This window comes from Callospermophilus lateralis, chromosome 17 (genome assembly GCF_048772815.1).
Source record: "Callospermophilus lateralis isolate mCalLat2 chromosome 17, mCalLat2.hap1, whole genome shotgun sequence".
Lineage (NCBI taxonomy): Eukaryota > Metazoa > Chordata > Mammalia > Rodentia > Sciuridae > Callospermophilus > Callospermophilus lateralis.
The window spans coordinates 27,940,158-27,954,908 of NC_135321.1; the positions used below are offsets into that span (position 1 = coordinate 27,940,158).

General features: G+C 45.3%; 1 protein-coding gene across 1 annotated transcript in view; it reads right to left on the reverse strand.

The window, feature by feature from the left end:
* Setbp1 (SET binding protein 1) overlaps positions 1-14,542 on the reverse strand; it is a 349,315-nt gene extending 334,773 nt beyond the window's left edge. The window contains exon 1 of the mRNA XM_076836772.2: positions 14,436-14,542. The gene's annotated coding sequence lies outside the window, so the exon portion shown is untranslated. The remainder of the gene's footprint in view (positions 1-14,435) is intronic.
* Positions 14,543-14,751: the final 209 nt, after the last annotated feature.

Sequence of the window (14,751 nt, forward strand, 5' to 3'; positions counted from 1 at the left end):
ATGAAACAACCCACTCAAGCTGGATTTGCCAGCATCATCCACCTCCCCTATCTTCCCCAGGCACCATCCACGGGCACGCTACTCTCCAAAGAGATAATACAGTAGAAATAGGTAAAGCCCTTGGTTTCAACAAGAGTCACATGAAATGAATTCTGGGCCTCATCTTGCTTCTTAGGAGCAAGGATTCTTTCAGCCTTAGTATCTCATCAAAAAAATGGAAAAAAAAAAAAAATGCCTTCCTGACTTTGCTTATTAGGTGATAGCTTTTATCTGATGTCTTTGGCAGGTGAGCTCTGCTTCTTATTTAAAGATAAGTAATAAGAATAATAGGACATGCACCTCCCAGGAGTGTAAAGGCAAAACCCAGGAAGAGTCCTCTGCCTCATTCCTCCCCTTGTCACCTTTGATCCTTCCACAGAAACACCTGCAGGACTTGGGGAAAGTCAGAATTACCCTAATAGGAAAATAAGAATTTTAAGAAAGCCCCATGGCATCTTTGACAGGAAGAACCATGACCCCAATGGAGCCTAAAGTAAGGAGGAGGAGCAAGCTGGGGTGGAAAGGCCTGGAGCCCCTGAGAGGAGGATGGGCAGGGTCAAGAAAGACTGCGGGATGCAAAAGGTCTCCTAAAAGTCAAGGCCCTGCCTTCACTCCTCCCCAGTGCCACCCCAGTCCTGTTCATTTGTTCCTTGAGAGCTGAAGCCTTTGAGAATATGTGTGATGTAGGGAGGGGACAGTCCTTAGTTGTTGTTATTAAAGTTGCCTGTGCAGTAGCCCAGAAAATCGATGATTTTTCTAGTTGACAGAATCAGTGAATTTCTTTCTTTGTTTTGTTGGTGTTTCGATTTTTTCTGGTTGTTTTGTTTTTCTTGTTGTTTTGTTGCTGGGGATCAGTGTGCATGCTGAGCAGGTGCTCTACTATCGAGCCACATCCCCTGCCCCAGAAATTGCGAATTGTGAACTTCTGATGGGGGAGGGGGTTGTAAGTATTATAAAAGATCCGAGTGTGATCCCGCCTGCCTAAATATACGGGGAACCAGTTGTATTCTCAACCTACACTCACTGACCTGTAGTTACAAAAATGCCTTCTCAGATTGTCTGACTTTGGCTTTGGGGGTGGCTGACTATTCATCTCTTAATGTCTGCTCAGAAACTAAGGTGGGAGTCACGGTGGCTTTTTCAGGTGACTCTGCATGCACCTGGAATCCTCCTCCTCTCCCCTTGAGTTCTCGCCTCTTCATGACTCAGAATGAGGTCAAATGTTTCTTCTCTGAGTTTTACGACTCAGGTCAGGACTCTGTGTTCTTTGCCTTTGTACCACAGAGCGGATCTTTCCTAGCACTAGCTATGTAATGGAATTCTCATGCCACTCTTGGTTTAACGCTGCCTCCCCCACTAGATAGAAAGCCCTGGAGGGAAGGACCTGTAACTGGCTCATCACGGTATCCCCAGGGCCTGGCACAGTTCCTGATATGTGCAGAGATACTCCAGTGAATGCTGAGCAAAAGGCTACGTCCAGATCCAGCCAGATACCGTGTGACTCAGGTGCCTATGGCTCCGAGAGATGCTTCTTAAAACCCTCCCTGCTGCAGAAATACCCAGGATAAATGCTCCATCAACACTGGCAAATGGATCAAATGACCCAACCTTTACCTGGCTCTTAATCAGGAAGGGCAAGGACAGCTCTGCACTATCGTTCCCTGACACTGCAAATATGTCAGTGCTTTGAAGTGAAGGACAAAGCGCCTACTCAGTGACCTTTCCCACACTACATACCTGTGTGGTATGTTGCAGATCACATTCTACCTCCTCCAAGTAGAACTCCCGAGTCCTTCACTCACTGAATTCTCCAGCAGCGGCCTTTCACGAGCTTCTCTGATGACCACCACTGTATATGATTCCCTGCTGGTTCCTCTGGCTGGCCTGCCCCTTCTCCTTTCTCCACTTGGTTAACTCTAAGTTACCTTTCAAAAAATGGGTCAAGTTTCACCTTCTGCATGGAGACTGTCTGAGCCCACTTCGAGCACCACTTCCTCTTGCACACGCACGCACACACACACACACACACACTCATACATACACACAACACACACGGTGTGGTTCTCACATCCTTGGACATTTTCTCAAAAGCATTTGGCAAACTGTGTTTCAATTTTTCACTCAATTGTCTACCTTGCCCACCAGCCCAGGAGCTCCACAAAGGAAGGAGCCCAGTTCTAAATGAGTCTGCATGCTTCAGAGCCCAGTGAACACACAGACTCACTGTTCAACCAAGTGCCCAAGTCATATTTCTCCTTGCAAAGAAGAAGGGAAGCGGCACGGACTTAATGTCATAGGATTAGATTACTTAGCCTCTCTTTCCCACTTAGTAATTGTGTTCTTGAGAGACATTGTTAATCTGTTCAAGTCTCATTTGGAAATTGGGTAATAATCCTACCCCAAGGGCTGTTTTGAGAAGTAATTGAAGATTAAATGAGATAATAATTATGAAAGAACATACTGGGATCACCTTAGTAAGTACTCACATTTTTTTGTTATATTTGAATTACTTGCATAGTCTGTGTCAGGCAAGCTAGCATCTGGCTAAGGGCTGCCTTCTTTTCTCAGATCACAGGTAAAGCCCTGAGGGACAGGGCTTGGAAAGCCACCTTCTCCCTTTCCATGCACCATGGGAAGCACACACAGCTAGCTTAATTTGTACCTGTTACCTTGAGTCTTCTGCTATTATTTGAGTATTGCTCTTTTGTTCTTATGGAGGAAATAATAGTAGGTTCTGAAAGGAATTCCAGGTTCAATACCCTACATTGCCACTTGGAGTTAGATGGCTGTGGGAAGTTACTTTTTCTCCCAAGTCCTCCCTCTTCATTTGGAGAATGAGGAGGTAGCACGAGGTGAGTTTTGTGTCCCCTTCCAGCCTGCATTCTTGAATATAAAGCCTTGTCTCCTTGGCTTGACAACGAGGAGCCCCTCACAGGCAGGGCTGGTTCCTCCCCCTCTTTATTGGCTCCTGCTGGTTCGGAAGCTCTGCCTGGCTGGCTTGACTGAGCTGAACACAACTAAACATATGGCATCAGTTCCTGTGTTTGGGAGTCTCCATGATAGAGAAAGAAACAGAATGAAACCTCTGAGCCCTGAGGTGGGGCACACTGTCTATTAACCAAGCTCCAGCTACAAAAACAGTGCCTCCTCTGGGAACCCAGAACACAACAGCATGAGCCTTGGGACTGGCTCCTGGGAAAAGATCTCTATGGTACTGGCCAGGCCAGTCCGCAGGTTTGCAAGCTGAGCTCTCTGGCTTTGGCACTCCGTTTGTGGCCTGTGTTTCTCCATGCAGTCATGCAAACAGCATACTTGCAGTGAAAAGGAGGTAAATAGTTCTAATGGCCTAGGCTGAACCCTTCATAGTCATTATCTATTTAACCCTTCCAACAGCCCTATGATGCAGAAAATTCTGCCCTCGGTGTTCAGATATGGAAACGAAAATCCTGTGAGCTTAATAATTTTCTCAAGGGCACATACACCTGTGTCAGATCCACAGCTGAATCCAGATACTGAGTATGTGCTGAGTAATAATTAGGTCAATAATAGATCACATATAAGATGGTGGTCCCACAAGACTACAACGAAGCTGAATTTTCTTCTATCACTTGGTGAAGTTGTAGTCATTGTAATGTCATAGCACAAGGCATTGCTCATGTATGTGTGATGCTGTGGTGCAAGTGAACTTCCTGTAATGCCTGTCACCTAAAAGTGCAGCACACACAAATTATGTATAGTATGTAACACTCCATAATGATAATAAGTGACTATGCTAATGGCCTATGTATTTATTATTGTATACATTTTATCATTATTTTAGAGCATACTCTTCAACTTTTTTTTTTATCAGTGTTTTTTTAAAAAATCTCTGTAGATCTGTATACTGTGTTGTGCTGGCAGCAGCCCTATTCACCTGGTGGCATTTACCTCATCTCTTGATTGCATCAAGAGGCCACCTCAAGCGGTTGACTTACACCATCTAAGTCTATGCAAGTACACTCTATGATGTTTGCACAACAACACAATTGCCTAATAATGCAGTTCTCAAAATGTATCCACATTGTTAAGTGATGCATAGCCATACACATGGTTTCAAAGCCTGTCATATCATAATGTATCAAAAACACAAAGTGAGGCCAGTTTTTTTATCCAAAGTTCATAGCTGCTTCTACATATCTGAGTTCTAAAATCAGTTTACCATCTGGCATCCCACATCACTTAAACTCTGAGCTTCGGTTTCATCACCTGCCCTTCCTTCTCTTTTCACAGAATCTTACAAGGAAAAAAATAAATAAATACACAAACAGAATAGTGCCAAAATAGGCCAAAGAAGGTGGACCTGTATCGTGGTCACAGAATTTGCTGTCCAAGGAGGCAGAGAGATCCACAAGGCAAAGAAGCTGATCCTAGCTTTGAACGTGCAGCTGGCATACTTTAATTTTATTTTAAAGTGCTGATTTAACGGTAAGTTTAACATTTGATTTAATCCACAGATGTGCCCATTTTGTAGACAAGAACTGAAGTTGAGGGACTTGTTAAAATCACAGAGATAATCCTAATTCCTAATATCATTTAAACCACGATGCCCCCAGTCTCCAAATAGCCAGGACTAATGGTCACTTAGACTCTGGTCCTCAAGTAGTCACTGGTAAATTGGGGATAAAAATGTAAGACTTCTTGGAGGCAAGGGGGATAAACCAAAGGACTGATCAGGTGATGAATCCCACAGTCTTTCCTTCAAGTCTCTCTAGTGTTGATCCTACTGCTTGTTCAATCTTACTTCAAGTTTCTCAACTTCTCAACCCTCCGTTTCAACAATTGCTTATATGTTGTCACTTGAACATAAAGTAAAATTCTGACACTTTCATATTTATGCTTCTACTGCAAAGGAGATGCTAGACACACCAGAGAGCTAAACAAATATATTAGTACACTTCCCTTCTTTTATGATATTCCTTCTCTAGCTACCTTAAACTGTCATTTAAACATTGCACTGTTGCAGAATCTTGTCTTTCTCCAATTATGCACTGGATTCCTAGAGATAAGTTCTAGTATCATAAAGTCTTGCATATCCAGAGTGGCCATTCTCTGCTGTCCATATGCTAAGTAGTAGTTTTACTTGTTGTTCTAAAGCTACCTCTTTAGAACCTCAGACTGGTGTCAGACAGGACCTAGCAGTGAACAGCAAGGTCAAATGTTTCAGTTCTTTCCTGCGCAGTGTATGTGGAAGTATCTGAGTGTCACACCCTCCTGTTCCTCTGGTCTGTTCTCCTTGAACATGAAAAACTGTGATCAAGGTTCCTCAGCCTGATAGAGATGGAGCTTTGGTCTGTTTCATACTGGACTCCATCCCACCTCTTCTTGCTGTAGAGCACACACAGGGTCCTGCATTCAACTTCTTCTTTTCTCCCTTCATTCTCAAGAGGATGATCTTCCCTGATGTTCTGTGCCTGCCCAAGACTATCCCATTGTTCTGGATGCAGCTCAAGTCCCACCCACTCCATGAAGTTTTCTCTGATCTGTCCAAGCCCCCTGGGTTCCCATTACAACCCAGTACTTAGCATGTGTCTGCTGCTCCTTCCCTGTTTTTCATAAGATCTTAGGGCATGGAAGCTCAGTTCAAGGGCAGAAAGAGATTTGATCTTCTTCATTTCTTGAGATCCCTAGAGCACCCATCAGAGACTATTGCATTATGCTTAATGTCACTGAGCAAATTGATTTTGCTGAATAAGTGTTGAAAAGTTATGAGTTTGAATTAAAACCCTGGACAGGTAGACTGAGTCCGACTTAAAGGGCTCTGGTTGCTTTTCCTTCCTAGTGTTGACAAAAGACCACAGACCAACAAGAAAACTTATGGGTGGCCTGCCTGTCGACAATAACCATCTGGACCTTCATCTTCAGGGATACTTTGGCCTGCCAGATGCAATCCATGCTCATGATTAGCATTCCTTTCCTTAAAGCAATTTCAAATTCACACTTGAACTTCACTGCACCTCCTCCCCCATGCCAATACATTCTACATACCAGGCATAGCCCCCAGTTCCACTTCTGCCATGAAACCCCAAACCTATCCTCCTTGAGGCCTTCCCTAGCCCCAACCACACAAATAGCAAAATTACACTCCAATGATTGTCACGTTAGTAAGCATGCCTCTCTAAAATCATTCTCCAAGAGTAAAAGTCACACCTCATAGCAGACCTTTCCTATCCAAAAATACCAAGCACAATGGTTCACTGCAGTTGTAGGACTTTAATAAATATTTGTAGATTTAAAAAAAAATGATTGTAATTGAGCTCTAGAGTACAGAGTAATGAGAAGAAAGAAGGCCCACAGAGTTTTCACATCAAATCATCTTTTTTTTTAAGTCACCTCTATTAGTCATACTTAAAAAAAAAAAAAAAATCAAAGATCTCATTGCTCAAATAACAACAGGTCATAGTGGGTATCTCCACTGTCTCTATTGACATTATCAGCCTACTATATTGGAGCCATCAAATTCAAAACCTCCACAGTCCCAAGTTTAAACTCTAAGTAGTTTCTTTCTATTGAACAGACTATGAGTCATTGGCAGATAAAACAAATAATGAAGAATCACTTTTTATACAAATTGCTGGCTGTTTTATTTATGTTTTGTTTTTCATTTTTATCTCAAAACCTTTTCAACATCCTGGGGTAAAAGTAATTGCAGCATCTCACACTTTGCAGAGGTTTCCTCTTCCTAAAAGTCCAACTGGTGAATCATAAATCCCATGGAACTTGCACAGTGGCTTAGATCAAAGCATAATTTTCCTGATGTAACCCCCACTCAATATCACAGAGAGCCCTGGTTTAGGACAAACTGCAGGTCACTTGCTCTGATCTCAAAGTGTACAAGAAGCAACCCCCATCCATTACTGTGTACAGGCTTCCAATGGCAGGGGAGATCAGATTCTATGGAGATGGAAAGAACACCCGAGAAGCACAGGCTCAGCCCTAGGCTTCAGGCTCTTTAGAATCCACATAGGGAAATGACGACCAGGTCCTGTATCCATGGGGCAAGTGAAGTATCCATAGCAGAGATTCCAGATGCCCCGTGGGCACAGCATTAGCTAAGTCCTGCTAGAGAATGTATTTGTGTACTTCCCAGAAGCTGTCTTATATTATCTCCCTTGTTTCAAGTCAGTTATTTTGCCAAAGACAGCCAACCTTCAAAAGAGGTGAAGATAACTTAACCCCTTTTCTTCCTTCCACATTACACTTTGCAGTATTTGTTCATAAATAGTTCATGGCATCTTTCCCTTTCCTGCAAGCTCATTCTGTTCTAACTGGGGGAGATTCTCTTGACTCAATTTACCCCAGGGCACCACGTTCCCCTTCATTGGCTTGTCAACCACATCAGACAGAATTAAGTGCATTAATTCTCATTGGGATTGGTTTGAACAGTTGTTGGCATGCCATTGAACAGGTTTAAGGAGCTCTGAGCTTTAAGAAAACTTTAAAATCCCTGGCACACAGCTAGCTCTAACATCCCAGATTTTCAGAAAGGACTGTCCATATCAATCCTTTGGTTACTTTATCATGGGTGCATTCAGAAGCAGAACTGCATGGTAACATGTCCCCAACATATGCTAAGAGGTGGCCAGTCCATCCTACAGCTGGCCTCCCAGGACCTTTCCCTGGGAAAGTTTCTTTTCTAGAATGTCTTTCCTCTCCTCAGCCTTTTCTCTTGGCCATTGTGACCACACTCTCACTCACTGAGGAGCAGAGAAGCTCTTAGACCTCAGCAACGAAGAAGGTGGTTACACGGTTAAGTGCCAAAAGGAGTGTGGTAGAGAGAAAATGTGACTGGAATTTTTGGAGACAGTCAAGAGCTGTGTGTGTTCGAGTGGCGATGAGGCTCTAGGAGACACTTCGTAAATATTTGCTGATTGGATGAATGAATGAATCACTGACTGAAAGGATACACACGCAGTAAAATATCATTACCTCTTAGACATTGAAGAGATTGGGTGATGTTCCCTGAAAGATAGCCAAAAATATAAAAATCCATTAGCATAAGTAGTTATTACTCACTCTAAGAGGTACTCATTGTGTTGCTTCATTTTGCAGTGCTTTAGTACACCTTAAATAACATTAACTTTTAGTATTCTATTTCTGTATAAATTCTGTCATTCATTTGTGCAACCCAAATCAAACACAAATAGGTGCAGGGCTTTGTGGGGCCAGTGTGGCCCCTTTCTTCAAGGATGCATGATCTGGGGAGCATGACATGGTGCCAGGCACAAGCTTTAAATCTGAAGTCCTCTGGAAACTAGAGGCGATCTCAGAGTCAGGGGGTGGGGTGACAGTGTGTACCCAGAGGAGGCAGGTTGGTGCTGGTGGTTCTAAGAAGTAGACTCTCATTTAAAGAGACCAGTCAGGGCACCTTCCAGATAGGGGGTGGCAACCCTAAGAGAGCTGAGGTGTGGAGGTAAACCGGTGACAGAGTGTCCAGGGTCAGCTAGGAAACCGGTCTGACTGGAGCAGTGCCTTGTGTTTTGTGTCAAATGCGGTTCAACTGAGAACACTGCAAGATGCCCTGTGCAGGCTGCTGGACATGGTGGACCACATACCAAGGGAAAGGGGAGGAGGAGGGACCCAGAAAAGTTTAGGAGCCAACAGACTGTGAAGAACTTCCCTGATTATAGAGAACTTCTTGAATTCCCTAGAACAGACACAATCCTGCTGTCAGTTCTTTTCTACAGACGCTAGAAATTCTGTCTTCTAGGTCACACTCAACCCCTGCAGTACCTTGATGGAGAAGCCCCCCAGGGCTCAGTCTCCCACTGCTTCCCCTCTATGCACCTAAATTTCTTCCTTTTAGTCTCCTGATTCTCCACTCAAAGAGCATATCCTGAGCACCAGCATTTTCTTGAGTTCAACTGGACATCCCATGAGACTCTGATCTCAGATAGAACTGACATTGTTGGCATCTAATAATGCAATCCACAGATATGAGTAGAATGATCCAACTGATTCATCAGTATATACATATATACTGTCAAATCAGTTGAACTCTTAGAACTCAAGGGCCCTTGTGGGCATTTCCGGCCATGCCAAGGTATTATTAATCTATGGCTTATGGCAACAATAAGCACAAGCACCCTTTTCCAGGAGGCAGCATGAACATCCTCCCAGAGTTCAATGACAGAAATTAGCTGTTACCATTTAATCCTTACAACCCCTATGAAGTAGGCAAGGTAGGTATCTTTTTCTCTATTTTACAGATTAGCTTACTGAGGTTCAAACATGTTAAATAACTTGCTGGGGGCCATTGAACTGGAAAGTAGCAGGGACAGGATCCAAGACAGATCTTGTCACTTCAGGTATGAGGCTGTTCACATTTTACCATAGCCATCTGGCCCCAGCTCAGCCACTAACTTGTGTCATTTCAGGCAACCAGTGTATCCCACGCCTTGTCTTCTGATGGGAATACAATGCTTGGGCTTCCCTTCTCGAGATCAAGAGGGCAGATGTGATATGAAAATATTTTTTAAAAGAACAAAGTTCTATGAATATGAAAGGCAGTGTTTGGGATGGCAAAAGATAAGATGGATCACAGAAACATTTTTTCAGCCTAACCAAGTTCTGGCTCACCATCCATCCCTTCCCCATTCCCCATTCTTGAAAAGGCAGAGCCTCTGTCCACCTGAGGGTCAGCTCAGTTGACTTTGCCTATGATTGTTTTACATGGGACTAAACATCGTAATCCATCACTGGCTTCTCGGGAAAGGATGGCTGCTTCCTCCCAGGGGATCCTGTGGATATCAGGGCAGCTCACATTCTACACTTGATGCTGGCATCATTTGCTCTGAACAGAATAGGAAGTCTGCTGCTACTTTCTAAGACAAAGACCATTAAGAGAAAAAAAAAAAAAAAAAAAAATGTTTCCTTGACCTTACAGAGTACCCTCTAATGGGGTAAAACTCTAACTCCTCTAAAAGGAAAGCTGCTCTAGTATGATCCATTGAAACTTATAGATGTGAACTGTTAAATACCAATAACTTAGACAAAATGAATCTAAGATCATCACCCCCCAAAACTTTATTTAGACCCAATCTGCTATCTCTAAGCAGGTATCAAAATCTGTAGAAAGCTAAGTGAAAATGAAATGAAAACTCAGAGTCAAGCAATAATGTCTGTTGGCATCATCCCCCAGCATCCAGAAAGTGTACTCTGTGGGCACCTTGGGGTTTTATGTTCTGCACTTATCAAGTGTTTGGGCTGAAGAGTTACTTTAGAAATAGCTCTACAAGAAACTGAAACCCATGGCTCTATGTATGGTGGCACCACTCCTGACCCCATTCTGACCCAGCACATTTACAGAAACTCACCCAACACTATCACTTCATGTTGACTGTCCCTCAGAGGCCCATGCATTGAATATTGGTTCTCAAGGTACTGCTACTGGGAGGCTGCAGAACTTTTAATAGGTGGGCCTCATGGGAGGTCTTTGGGTCATTGGAGGCATGCCCTTGAAGGGGATTTGGGGATCCCAGTCCATTCTTCTTTTTCTCTCTTTTGCTTTGTGGCCCTTGGGTGAGCGGTTTTGCTCCACCACATGCTCCCACCACGATGCACTGCCTCACCACAGGCCCAGAGCAAGAAGGCAAACCAATCATAGACTGGAACTTCCAAAACTGTGAGCCAAACTAAACTTTTCCCTTTATGAGTTGATTATCTCAGATATTTTGTTGTAGCTGACCCAGTTTCATAGTAGACCACAGAACAGAAATGAGATTGAATTGTTTTGTTCCTTCTTCAGAGGAACCTGAGGAATAGACAAAATGACGTTCAGGAAAAAATTATATGGCTTTCTTCTTCCATCCCACCTCCAACCCCACTATGACTCTCCAATACCCTGGCTCCCTGAACAGTCCCAGTCACAACATTCCATTTTTAAGGCAGTGCAACTCTTTACAAGGCTAATGTTTTCATAATAATTTACCCCATTCTTCTGGAAGGAGTAAAACTGAAACAACTTGAAATGCCATCAGCAAAAACATTATTTATTTCCCATCCCTGAGCATCAGAGAAAACAGGATTTCATTGGCTGGGTCTGCCTTCAATAGCTTTCTGGTTTCAATTAAAACTTGAAGTCTCCAAGGGAAAGCCTGGCATTCTGGGAGGGCAAGGCCCAGCCAAGTTTCAGTGTCTCCACAGGAACCCAGAAAGGCTGTCCCATCAGTCTGGCTATTTCTCATCTTCTTCCTTTTGCATATTATATAGAAGTGTCAGAGTGGAGATTGAAGTACAACTAAAAATAATGACCAGGTTGCAAGAACTCCCCTCTCCCAGATGCACATTTCTGTGCCAGAGAAGTATCCATTCAGCCCCTAATGGAATTCAAAGTTAAGGTTACAGCAGAAAAGGAACTGGGAATCCAGGGGAAAGTGCCTACCTATTTATTTCTTCTTCAGCAAAATGCTGCCTCCTGCCTCTCCCAACTGATCATCTTCAACTAAATTCTACAAAGATCCCAAGCTATGGTTTTTGCCCTCCCCAAACTTCATTTAGGCCAGGTGATTTAAAAAGTAACTCCTTATGAGTAATACAAGTACATGACCAGAAGCACTCATGGTACCAGGGACTGTTGGATTCCCTCAGGGATATATCCAGGTTTCCCTCCAGTGAAGTCCCAGCACAGTCTTCCTAAGTAACATTCTGATGTTAACATGCAAAGGATCAGATTACAACCCTTCACTGGCCTAGCCCATTCACGAACATATAAGGCAGTTGATAGTTTCTCGTAGGCTAGAAGTGGCCCCCTTCCTAACTGACAACCCTGCCTTTCAGCCACTCCTTATGTTCACTACAAGCTATCCCTTCCCCCACCTCCAGTTTGTTTATCCCAGAGAAGCATCTATTTTCCCTGCTAAGAGAGAGACTAGTCTGTTTCCCTCCTCTGGCTAGGGACTACATTTGCTCACCATCTCCTCCCCCAGCTCAGCTCAGGTTACTAGAGTGGCTATAGCTTCCACAGCCCAGCTCTAACAGGATTCAACTTCCCAAGACCAGGACTTAATGGGGGAGGAGGATCCTATGCCTAGTAGTACACTGGGTCTCTGGATCTTCTGAGGCTACATTCCCTGAAATTTGTAAATGCTCCGTGTTCAACCATGCTGACTTCTCCCACTTTTTTGGTTTGCCTCAAACATGGCCCTAACACCTTTTTCTGATAACAGGCATGGAGATTAAGCTCACAGTGAAAACACAGCCCCTACAGCTTTAGCTCTAAAACCTGGGAATCTTCCTGTATCAGAGCTAAAGGGATCATGCCTCTCTCACTCTGGAGTTTAAGGAAGGTGTAAGTCACAGAAATCAAGAGGAAGGAGAGGGAGGGACTTGGGATTGTAAACTGGCTACATCTTAAAGTGCTACAAACTTTCTCCTCCCTCACACGCCCCCAGCCAGTTAGCTCCGCCTTCCTATCCCAGCCAGACCACATCTAACTAGGGTGTGTAAAGGAAACTGTTCCTGGCTGCCCAGGTCTGGTCCCAGTGTTGCAGATGTGGCCGGCACAGAACAACATTCTTCCTCTCCAAGTCCCTCTTCTCTGTTTCCCTTCCCCCAATGCACACCAAACAAACTCTGCAACTGGAGCTGTTTGGATGGAGTGGGAGATGTAAACTACAGGAGGGTAATGGGCCCGAACTGCCAGAGTTTGGGTGACAGCCACTTCAGTTCAAATCCACAGGAAAAACAGGACAAGGGTGAAGAAATGAAAAAGAAAAGAAGGGAAAGGAATGTCAGAAAAACAAGAAATATCAGTATTTCCTTAGAGACCATGGACTCCAAGCAAACTTTAGAAGATGTGGATAGTTATGGGGTAGAAGTAGGGGGGCTGGGATAGAAAAGTAGCTGCTCTATAATTCCAGAATAAACTGCCTTTCGAAGGAGAGTTTCTGCAGGCATGAAGACACACAAATTGCCCTTTTAGTATTAGACCTCAACCATGAGATTACCAGGACAGTTTATTTAAAACAGAAACGAATCGGAAATCCTTCCCTCAACAGTCTTTTAGACATACACGCCCTGAGTATTCCACACACACATAAAGAATAAATGCATCATAGGAGGGGGGCAATAAGCACTCCCCCTCCACACACTCACTACCTCTAGCCCCATCTCCTACTTCTAACTGCACAACTTTCCCATCTCCAATGAAAATATTTCCAGTTGGATCTGATTTCGGAATTGTAGTAAGCAGTGTGGGTCAGGAGAGGAGGGATGATGATAGTGTGTAGGGGAGGGGGGCTGGAAGACAGCATTTCGGCAGTAACTTATTTTTTTAGAACCAGCATGCTCTACCGATCAGAAATTGCAATTACCCAACAATGCTTCCATCACAAACAGACACCAAAAACAGCATCACCGTTATCACCATCTTGCTAAAGATCTGCCCAGTTTACCTGACTTTGTCTCTGTGGAACTTCTCAGACAGTATTTTGGTCAAAGAGATAATGGTGCGAGAGACAAAAACAATAAATCGATACTGAAGGGCTCCCTTTCCGGAGTGATTTCCCACTGGAAACCACCGAATGGGGAACCCTTGGTTAATTCCCAAGCTTAAGGCTCCTCTAGAAACGCACACAATGCGTGCTTTCAAAAGGGCATTCGTCTGCTTTTAAGGGAATTCCTGTCTTTTCAGAATCCTCAAACCGGAGAGCAAAAGAAAAAGACTCAGATCCATTGATTAAGATTTTTAAAAGAAAAACTAACACACAGCCAGAACACAAGCACACACCAACCTTCGCCGGCTGGACCACTTCTTGCCTGTTCTTCTCTCTATTAAGGACACGTTAGATTCTGATACATTTCCCCCCCAAAAATCCAACTAGGTTACAATGTAGCTCTCTAGCTCCACTTAACCTGCAAGTTACAAAGGGAGAAAAAAAAAAATATCCTGCCGCCTTCCCACCCCTTTCCCTACCCCCTCCCCCTCCCGAGTCCACTCCACCAACGCCAAACCCGCCAGCCCCGGCAGCCGGCGGCAGGACCGAGGGAGGGTGCAAAAGGCGGGGGGTAGGGGGGGAATCAGATTAGGCGAAACTCAATGAGCTCCCAGCCTTCCAGCCCGACGCTTCCACCACCGCCGCCACCAACGGGCCACTCCAATAGAGCCAGCATCGCTGCCCACCCGCCGGCCGGTCGGAATCGCGCCCATCCCCGAGCAGCCTCGCGGGGACCGGCATCCCGTCCCTCGGCCCCGTCTCCCCCTTCCTGCCCGGTGCAAAGTCAAAGCCCCGGCGAGGCGACGTGAACTTTTGCTTGCCGGGCACACACACCGCCCCCCGGCCCCGAGCGTGCGGGGGCCCGCGGCGCGGCAGGATGCTGGGCACGGGGGCTCCCGCTCCAAGGTCGCCGCGCGTGCTCACCCATGTCCCGGCGGCTCCGGCTCCGCTGGCCCCGGCGCTCTCTCAGATCCCGGCTCCGCTCGCTCGTCCGAGCCCCCAAAGGTGCTGCTGCAGCAACTCCATGGCGATGAGCATCTGTCAAACGGCGAGCCGCGGGGCGGGCCGCCCTCGCTCGGGGGGCGCCGGGGCCCCCGGGCGCGCGGAGGCGGCGGCGAGCGGCGGGCGCCCCGGCCGGCCCCGCGCTTCCCGCCCGACGCGGCCGCCTCCGCCGCGCCACCGATTTATGGAGAGAGATATCAAGGGGGAAAATGGCGTCTCCGGAGCCCGAGGAGTCCTG